Consider the following 11701-nt stretch of genomic DNA (forward strand, 5'->3'; position numbering starts at 1 on the left):
AAAGCTAAAACAAACACAAAAGCTGGAGTAATGGGTCGGTAAGCATAAAAAGTGCCGTACACAGTGGAACTGGACACACGAGGATCTCTGACACTGTTGACTCTTCAGTGGTTCCATTTTCAGTTCTAGTTTGTAGGTACAGGTTTCAGTCTTCAACAACATTGTAGTTTTCTTTTTAAAATGCACTCCTTGGTTGTGCTCACTGCATTAAAACTCAAATCCAACACTGTGAGATTTTTTTTTAAAATGTGTTAAATGGAGTTTTCTTGTGATTCCTCTATATTCCTGTATATTTCATGATTGGCTGGTTAGAAAACTACATGAACGTACAGGTGTTCCTAATAAAGTGGATGGTGAGTGAACATGACGTGGCTGAAACGATTTCCAAAACAGTTCAGGAGCAGCTAGCGATAAAGATTAAGGTTACACCGGCTTGATGATTGATCTTTTAATAATGATACATAAATAAATAGAAAGCGAATGGAATGATTTAGAAAATCGGTGTCCCAGAACGAAACTGATGTTTGTGTGCTTTGTTGATTATGTAGATGCCGCTCCATCAGAATTTGAGAGAGTTATTGTTTTTGCGTGAAGAACGTGGAGGAGCTCCAGAGAGAGGCCACGTCATCCTGCTCCATCTCCTCATCCTCAGAGCATACTTCTCCCTCCTCACATAGTGGTACACCACTTCACACTGCCGTCTAAATACACACGCACACACACACACACACAAATTTAAGAGCACACACTGTCTTTACTCAATGAATACACTCTCAGGCACAAGTAGGGAGTGGATGAGTATGAAGAGGACACACACACACACACACACACACATTCCTGTTTGCAATTTTTTTTAACTATAGAGAAGTAACCTAGTGTCACATTTTATAAATCCTTAATACTTAAAAATGGATCTTGGAATGATAGTCAGCATGTCTGCAGCATGAATTCATAATATTTACGATCTAGTATTTGACCTGTAAATATGTAAAAAAAGAGACGTATTCATATATTTGTCGTTACACGTCATGTTCATCTTTCCCTGTGGCCTCATTTGCTCCTCTGTGCCAACTCCCTTTCATCTTTTAACATTTCAATTGTTGGCTCAAATTTAGCCTATTACCCAAAAACATTTAAAACTCAACTTAGAAGCCAATACTCACATCTACCTCTGAGCCCAGTTGGAGATAGAAAAAAATACACCAGCCGTGAGTGAGAAGAAGCAAGGGTCCAGCTTTATTGTTCCGTTCCACCACACGAGATCCACACCGATGAGAATTCTCAGAAGTGATCCCAATACCCTGAGCTTAAGCTCCAGTATTTATACTGTATTTACACACTAAATAACCAATAGGTTTCAAAAAGACTATGATCTCACTACCAATAGGGTTAAAAAAGAGCTCATTTACCTTACTCTTATGTTCCAGAAAAGGGCGATTTCACTTACACATAGAATTGAAACCAGGGGTTTTAATTTACCCATGAAATCAGAACCCAGGCATTTCCAATAACCCAGAAAATAAAAACCCAGAGTTTCTAGTTACTCAGAGGATCAGAAACCAGAATTATTCAGTTACCTAGAGCGTCAGAAACCAGGATTCTCATTTACCTTAGGTGGTCAGAAACCAGGATTCTCAATTACCTAGGGAAATAAAATGACGTAGACAAGACGACTAAACAACCGGGAGGGACCTTGGTCTTATCGTTATCTCGAGGGGGGGGGCAGTTTGACCCAGCCACCCTTATAACTGGCTCCTCATGGTTCTTTCTTAAAATTAAGGCCTTCCTTGCGAGCCAAGAACCCTCACCATTTGAGTCATGAGTAGGTTTACATTTTCCTGTATTTCTAGTTTATAATTTATTTTCATATTTGCACTATATTTCTTATTTTATATATATTTATACTACTTACTTCCAACTTCTTAATATCATTTCTATAAAAAGTATATATATATATACTTTTTATTATAAGACATTACCTTATAATATCTTAATATTCCTTTTTATTATTCTTATAAAGTTATAATAGTATGTGTGAGAGAGATGGTGTGTGTGTCTGTTATGTCTACTTGCCCGCCCTTGACTGTACAAGGGTGTGTGTGTGTGTGTGTGTGTGTGTGTGTGTGTGTGTGTGTGTGTGTGTGTGTGTGTGTGTGTGTGTGTGTGTGTGTGTGTGTGTGTGTGTATTAGCCCTCCTCAGCTCAGCTCGTATACCTCTTTTTGACTTTTTTGACTATTACTGCTCTTAAAGATCTTTAAAGCTCACAATCTTAAAGCTCTTTAAAGTGTAATTCCAATTTGTCAATGTCCACCTAATCCCGCTTTTATGTGTCTAGGTGCCCGTCTTTTCTTCTTCTCCCTTTTTCTGGATGCTAGGTCTCCCTTATGTTTATTTTATGACATTTTTTTTCCACATTTCCCCCTCTGAGGCTATGAAGCCTCATACAATACCTTAATTAAGCGGGTATCTGTGGAGGAACTGGTTCTGCCGCACCCCATGGCCGTCCCCGTAATCACATGGGTCCCTTACATTAACCACTTCTACGCCACACTGATCCGAATAGGAGCTGAGGAGGTTTTGTAGACCTGGTGGGAGACGTGCTAGTGTTGTGCGCCCCGGGGTCTCATAGTAGATTGGCAGCTGGAGAATGGGCCTTAGGACCACCCTACATCCACTTGCCGGACATGTGTAGTTGTACCTAGCCATAACTCTTAACCCTTAACCTACTTCTCCTTTTAATTATGTATATATATCTCTAACTACCTTGATTATACGTTTGTTTGCCTACATCAATTATAAGTGTGATTAACTGAGTTCCCCTAATCATTCATTACTACTACTACTGCCGTACGTATGAGTGGCCACTACAGTAACTAACTACTTGATCTACACGTCCCTATCTTTCTCAACTAGGCCTGTCAGCCCACAGTTTTGTATTTGTCGGGACCCGCAGATTCTTGCTTCCCCTCAAAAACCAAACCCCAGTCTTTCGCAGTCAGGGGTGGGCGAAAAAACCTCTTATGAGGAAAAATTCCCACCCTGCCAGCACTATGTGCTCGGCAGCACCATTAAACTTTTCTGTGCCTGATTGCGTCATATCACAAACATTTTATAACATTTTATAACAATACTTGACAGTCTGTTGTATGCAGTATCGCTCTGTATGCTGGTTGTCTTCAGCTCAAGCACTTTACGTACTGTAGAGAGCCACCCTTTGGGGAGAGGTTAGGCTAGCACGTACACCCAGGGTATGGATCTTCACATCTTCTCATCCTGTCTGCCACTGACTGAGCAGACCCCCCTTCGTACAGGACCCACCGGACCACCATCTCGTCATTGGAGGATTGAGCATCCTCCAGGGGTTGCATGTTCTAGTCCGCTGCTGCCCTGTAGTCAGCATTCTCTCGCTGCTCCGGGACTCCCACCTCCGGGTGAACACCTCCGGGACTCCCACCTCCGGGTGAACACCTCCCCCCGTTGAGGCGGTGACGCCTCACACATAACACTGCACTCAGCTCTGTTCCTGTGAATATATAGCTCCATACATAATAGTTAGTGGCTATATATGTTTTTGATTCATCTGCAATTACGGCAGTCCATCATAAGGAACAGACACAGACATGGGTCGACCCGTAAGCATTTCATGCGGTGTTAGATACATATTGCTGTTAGTCTGCATGTGATAGGTCATTAGTGCAAGAGGTAGAGCATCTACTGAACTACGTTTAGTATCAGCACAAATTACATCAAACACAAATCAGGGTATGCCAGACCTATCCCTGGTCAGGGAAAAAATAAATAATTTTGAGCACACTTCAGGTGATCCTCCACCGTTGCCTGCAAGTACAGAGATCATTCCTCTACCTTCCCCCTCGCACACTGGCTAAGATCCTGGGCAGCTGTAATACATACAGCAAGAAGTGCAGTCAGAATTCAATTAAACTATTTGTTCGATAAGTGGCGTTCCAATTTTTCCCTAGAACCTCATTGCATTCAAACAACTCCAAACAGACGACACAATCCATGGGCCTAAACGTCAGTATTTATATATATATATATATATATATATATATATATATATATATATATATATATATATATATATATTAACAACTCTACCCTTAACCAGGTTGCATTCTTTAGTGATAGATTTCAATTCAGCCAATTGGGCAGAACAGGGTGTTCATAATGTTTGTGAAATTTCAGACCCAAGACTTTTAAGCTCAAGGAAATACGAATTTCGGCTGGGCAATCGTGAGTGTTCTCAGTGACTGGCTCCACAGAATTAATTACACCATTACAACACTACAGTTGGTGAGTTAGGCACACTAACAGGTTTAAGAATTTTAGTTCGGGTGGCACATCGATTAACCCCATATCCCCATATCATGTTCTTTCAAAATAGAAATGACCTGGTGTGATGAATGTAAGATCGATGTGTGAGAGAGCAATTTTCCCAATGATCCGCACTAAGAGAGCCTCTCCAGCCTGGCAATCCTTGTGCCACCAAATCCAATGTTTTCAATACATAAACTACAGCCCTGTAAGCGCCCCATTCTCCTGAGCCGGGACCCCCCCAGCAGCACCCCCCCTTTTCAGTCACATGTAAGACACAGTCTTTGTTGTAGTTTGCCAGCCATAGTACAGGTGCAAAGCATAGGTCCATTCAATGTCAGGCTTGTCCAAAGAACACCCGGATCTCAGGATGTTGTCCTTTAGTGAGCAATCAGTGATCCACTGCAGACCATACTTGATAACGTCCAGGAACATTTGTTGTGCTTTTATGGGGCGGAGGATGACCCCAATCATGTCCTGACGGCCTTGGGAGTGTGCAAGGGAGTCTATGACCACAGAGGAGTACATCACAGGGGAGCCCACAGCCCCCGAAGGAGACGCTTCCAGGTGTACTACTAATCTAGGCATGTTAAGGGGAGTAACGGCCTTGAGCTCTCACATGCAGTCACTTGGAAAAATTGCTGATCAATAATAATATCATGTGGAGTGGAATTACAGTTATAGGTTACAATTGGGACATCTTATATATATATATATATATATATATATATATATATATTCATCATACTATAGATAATGGTTACTGGGTGGGTTGGTTGTATCGCAAAACTTGTCGCTTTTGTTATCACAGCTTGCTGTAATAATGCTAGACTAAGTGGGCATGTCCTTTCATCCTTTTTCTGAGGATCGAAGATATTGTTTACAGGACAATAGTACTGGAGACTGGAGACAGACAACTGGGAACACACAACTGCAAAACCCATCATTAAATGTTCAATTTATGCATCAGATCTAGGCCTTAAAACGGTGAATATTTATCATGATTTACTATACCCTGATTTTAATAAAGCAGGAAGCTATTAAAAACAATTCAAAATGAGGAGTTCAGTTCTTAACGTGTTAAGACTTCTGATGTTTACAGATCACTCAAGTTCGATATAAACACATCACAAAGCCCTGATTGTGTGGAGTCTGTATTTCTAAACTTAGCAGTTGATATTATTTCATCTTTTTTTATTTATCATTTTAATCTTTCATTAGACAATGGGGTTATACCAGAAATTTGGAAATCAGTTTTCTTATTTATTTATTTATTTATTTATTTATTTATTTATTTATTTATTTATTTATTTCATTTATTACATTAAATCCGGGACATCCAACTATATTAGATCATTACAATCCAATAACTCGGCCTCCTCGCCTATGTCCCTTGTAGAAAGCTTTTTCAGTGAACCGTTCACATGTTATCAGTCTGCAAGAAGTCTAAGGTCATATAAACATATCAGCACAACTATTGTTTTGAAAGTCTTAAAACAATGTAACGGTACCCTCTGCACTTCCTTGTCTGTTGATTTAGAAGAGGCTCCCAACCCAGTGAATCAGGAAATATTGCTGCAGAGATTAAATACTGTCATTCATGGCAATTAAATGTTGCTCACTTTGGAGGAATGTGAATATGTATTTAACTTAGTCTAAATTTAAAATTTATCATCTGTGAGCTTTGTTTCAATTTACCACCAAGTTGTTACCTTGGCTGAACGCCAAATTGTAAGAAGCATAAGATTCGTCCTATAATTTTATCCATTTCATTTAAACTGTATTTGACCATATTAATGTAGCGTTAAATCTACTCATATCACAAACCACATTTCCCATCCTTCACTGCGGTCCACAAACATGGCTGCCATGGACTGCAATTCCCAGATCACACACACCTGCATCCAGTTCTCAGCTCTCAGTTTTTATCAGTTCTCAGCTGCTGTATAACGTATTATCAATTCAATTCACTTCACAGGTTGTGCAGTATATCCTCCCTTTCTCGAGTTTGTGACCACTGCTTTGTATTATTTAAATATTGTAACTCGTATACTTTGTATGACATATCCATAGCACACCGTATACCTCATATGTATATATATACACACCCACACATATATATTTGCATAACTACTCTATTCTATTCACCAATCTACGGTTCAGGAAAAACAAATCGCTTCAAACTACACTGTTGTAAAGGACCGTAATTAAACTACCTCCCAAACTCATATCAGCACAACATGTTGGCAAAAGGAACCATTATGCAAGGCTGTCTAATCCAGATACTCGTACTCCCTGCAAAACCCGAATTCCACATTAAGTAATCATCACCTTATTCTAATGCTACGGACTCAGATATCACATCTGTATCAGGCGTACAACACATTACAAAGAATTTAAAATGTGCAGACTACTACTGCCATCTGATCTTACTTATTACTTATCATTGGACATATACAGCATTTAAAGAGAAAACATGCAGAAATTATTCATCATTATGCAACATGAATACCACACGCCAGAAGAATTCGCATTTACACTGCTTAAGATATTGTATAGACACATACCCGTATAGGAATCACCGATACACAAATTAGTTATACTCCAGCTCTTGTTAGCGAGTCAGTTCATGAAGGTAGACTGCTCTCTAAAACCAAATGTTTAGGCTCAACATTATCTCAACAGGGAGGATGTGACCTAGCCTGATACGGACCACATTGTGATCAGCCAGAGACTGTTACCTCGGGTCGGTTTTACTTTTCAGGGTTTTTTATTAATATCACTCAAAACGAACAGGTTCACATGTCAGCTGATCAATTTTATCATTCACACCGCACAACACATAAACTGTTAGTAAAATTCTCTACGGACTGATAACATAAAGACATACTGATTGATTTAAAAATTTTTACAGGAATATATCCACGTATATATATACATTGAATCACTTTGACTTTAATGTAGGGCGTGAGATAACTAAAAGGGGAAAAAACAGAAATCTCTCGCCCGCGCGCTCTCCCTCTCTCGCGCGCTCGGTGGTTTAGATAACCGTCACCATGGAACTCAAAACACTTTCATTCAGTTTCCAAACAGGGAAACACAAACAGGGAATTCAAATTAAAATGAAAAGAATGATTTGGAACTCCGGCGCGCATGATTCTGACCAGCCACAATCTATATATAAACTTCCAACTAGTTTTTCCACATTATTTAAAAGGTGTTTAAGTGTTATGTACTTAATTACCATAATTTTAAACACAATTTTTTTATAATTTACTAACTTCAAGTTGTATAACAATAGTTACTAAAATGCTATACCTAACATCTTTGCAGGGATTTATAGACAAGGCACTGAATGAAACGAGCAATATAGACAAATTATAATAATAATAATAATAATAATAATAATAATAATAATAATAATTATTATTATTATTATTATTATTATTATTATTATTATTTTTATTTATTTTTTTTTTTTTATCTCTCTGCTCACACATCATAAAAGAGAAATCCTTTATTATAACTTAATTTATGGAATAAAAATGAAAGGTCCAAATGGACTTTCTCCTCCACATTTGGAGCGTCTGACTCATTCATTTCTCAACAATGGCTTCTGGGGCCTGAAAATGCACACTTTTTTTCCCGCCTTCAGTCTTCCTTTTTCCCTGGATCACACAATCTGGGAATATGTTTTTATATATTACAGGTCTATTAGTTCTGATTTACACAACGGGCAATCAGGCAGATGTCTAAAATATTTACAATGTTCTTGACTGCTCCCCCATTTTTAAAACACTCATACAGCAGTTATTGATACCAATTATACACACAGTCACACCCGACTCACCGAAAGTCTGTAGCAGATTCAAAACATTTAAAAAATAAATAAAATCTCACACTGCTCTGTGTTACTCAGCTCAATCTGAAGTGCGCACACACACACATTTTTCTTCTTTTCCTTTTTTTCTTTCCACACAGACGGCAGGCCTGCTTGCGCAGATAAGAACCGACAGGAACACACACATACACCCCTTTCTATCAACAACGCCGGCAAGCTCCCATACACACATTGTATTCCACATTATTACACTTATTTATGTTACTACATGAAGTTTTCAAAGTATAAAGCACCTCCATACCAGCTCCGTATGCATGAAGCTTACAGTCATACAAATTAAATCCAACTTTCTCCAAAGGAAAAAAATTTCTTTTCTCTAAATCTTATCCAACTTATCCAATACTTTAGGTATGGAGCTCATGTTCAGAGCACTAATAAATACATTTTCCCTGTCTCCAAAACTTACACGCTCTCACACCGCATTCATATTATAAGCACATATATTATAAGCACACACATTTGTTAGTACACATTCCATTCATACACCGGGCATGCTGTATTGCACGACCCGGACCTGGGCCCAGGATTTATTCCCCTCTCTATCCAGCCCTGGAATCTAATCTATCTATCTTTTATATAATCTTTTTCCAGCGGTATTAGGGGTCCCCACCAATGCAGCCGCCACTAGTCTGCTAGTCTAGTCTAGTAGCCGGTATCTGGGGTCTGAGGCCTCATTTTCCACCTGCTTTCTATCCCCGCCCTGGAGTATTTCTCTATTTCTCTTCTCTTTTTTTCTACCTTTTTTCTACCTTTTTCCCTTCCTCCAGCGGTATTGCAGGACTTTCACTCACACAACACATATACCATATCCTTACACAGTCTTATGAACCTTATACAATTACAATAAGTACAATCTTCTACAATCTACACTTCTCTTACCTCTTCTCACTCACTCAAGGTTCTTTTGGAGACCCACTTAGTCTTTCTTCCCACCCCGGGGCTTCTCAATCGTAGCAACAGACCACTAAAACAGAGCTTTGAAATAACAGGCGTCTGCAATGCCTTTTCCTATACGGCCTGTCTGTTGCTTAGAGAGCGAAGTCCCACGGGAGAGATTCCAGACATATAGATCTTAGCCCAGTCCCATCTGGGGTGCCAAATGTTGGCTCAAATTTAGCCTATTACCCAAAAACATTTAAAATTCAACTTAGAAGCCAATACTCACATCTACCTCTGAGCCCAGTTGGAGATAGAAAAAATACACCAGTATTTCAGTTACCTAGGGCGTCAGAAACCAGAATTCTCAGTTACCTTAGGGCCTCAGAAACCATAATTCTCAGTTACCTTACGGCCTCAGAAACTTCACTTTTCAATTACCTAGAGGATAGAAGATGACGTAGACAAGGCTAAACAACCGGGAGGGACCTTGGTCTTATCCTTATCTCGGGGGGGGGGGGGGGGGGGGGGGGGCAGTTTGACCCAGCCACCCTTATAACTGGCTCCTCATGGTTCTTTCTTAAAATTAAGGCCTTCCTTGTGAGCCAAGAACCCTCACCATTTGAGTCATGAGTAAGTTTACATTTTCCTGTATTTCTAGTTTATAATTTATTTTCATATTTGCACTATATTTCTTATTTTATATATATTTATACTACTTGAAAAGCGGTTTACTGTACTTCCAACTTTTTAAAATCATTACAGTTCTACTGTCCTGCATATCCTACTATTCTGTTTTTTTATAGAGTTTCTCTATTACTATAAGATATTATTAAAGTTATTCATGTGTGTGTATGAGAAAGAGAGAGTGTGTGTGTATGTTGTGTCTACTTGCCCGCCCTTGACTGTACGAGTGTGTGTGTGTGTGTGTGTGTGTGTGTGTGTGTGTGTGTGTGTGTGTGTGTGTGTATTAGCCCTCCTCAGCTCAGCTCGTATACCTCTTTTTGACTTTTTTGACTATTACTGCTCTTAAAGATCTTTAAAGTGTAATTCCAATTTGTCAATGTCCGCCTAATCCTGCTTCTATGTGTCTAGGTGCCCGTCTTTTCTTCTTCTCCCTTTTGCTGGATGCTAGGTCTCCCTTATGTTTATTTTATGACATTTTTTAACCACAACAAGAGTTATAGACACTTGTCTCAATGTTTGTGGCAGTGTACCTAGTTCTGAGGATTCCAGAAGTAATGGAGCCAATGTAACATGAAATTTGGCTTTGTTTAAGGGGAGAGAGAGTTCCAACAATCAAACCGCTGCGTAATTTGAGCTGTGAGAAAGCCACACACACACGCAAACGCACACACACACACGTACACGCACACCTGTGGTTTGTACAATGAGGTCAAATCATCTCTCTCTTAAAGGAATATAATTCATAGCTTGTGTTCTTTCAGAATAAACAATACAAATATATGATAGTAGAATAGTATATCAGCGATCGGCAAACAGGCATAAACGGGGCAAAGTAGGAGTCAGAGTCGCGTCACAGAACTCAGGGTCAAAACACAAAACAAGAAACATGAAATAGTACTATGGACTGGGAGCGGAAAAACCAGCAGGGACTAAATGAACTGATCTATAGTTTAAACTAATTCTATTAAGGAACATAACATTAACAACGTATCTAACTATACTATATCTACTCTAATACTCGGCGAGGTGTACAGGGACGTGAGCGGCATATATCCCCAATATAATCAACCCTATAGAACCCAATAGAACCATTTCCTGCACTCTTATCAATGCACTTTTTAATACACTTTTTTCTTGTAGGCTTCAGAGTGTTCCATTCTTTCAGCAGTCAGTTATAGGCCGAACATAGGGTATTCAAGGGGCTCAAAGATGACCACATCAAAATATTTTTATTTTACTCATTTATTTATTTAAAGTTATATTGTGCCTTGTTGGTAGCCTATGCCAGCTGGAATGAAAAAAAAAATGTTCAGTGTTAAATAAATATTTTGAAATTGTATTTTTTGTAATTGATTTTTTTCTTTGAAAAGCAAGACAAAATAGTAAAAAACACATTTTGACTATTTAATTTATGCAATGGTGAAAAAATTGCAAAATAAATGGGAAAAACATGAAAAAACATGTTCGGTTTCGGCTTTCGGCCAAGAATTTTCATTTTGGTGCATCCCTTTATATATATATAGTGTATGTGTATTCAATAATGCTAATTGGTATTCATTCAGCTTCATGACTCACTGTTAGTGAAGTCTAATGTTTATTGAACAGCTAAAACACAAAGATCAATGACAAATACACAAACTAAATCCATGTGACTCACTCAGATGACTCATTTCCACCTGATATCACCAACTTTGAAGTACAAAATTACTTTTATCACTCTTGCAAAGAAATCAGATTATTCAAGTTTATGGGGAGAGAGAAATAGTTGGTATATATTGTAACCGTAGTTTTGACAGGTATAGGTCAAAGGTCAAAAAGATACACATTCTAACTCTCTATATCTAGATCAAAGGTCATGATCATAAAAATATTAATAGTTATGTTAAATCTGGATCACATCC

The sequence above is a fragment of the Ictalurus punctatus genome, unplaced genomic scaffold, assembly GCF_001660625.3.
Source record: "Ictalurus punctatus breed USDA103 unplaced genomic scaffold, Coco_2.0 Super-Scaffold_100, whole genome shotgun sequence".
NCBI lineage: Eukaryota > Metazoa > Chordata > Actinopteri > Siluriformes > Ictaluridae > Ictalurus > Ictalurus punctatus.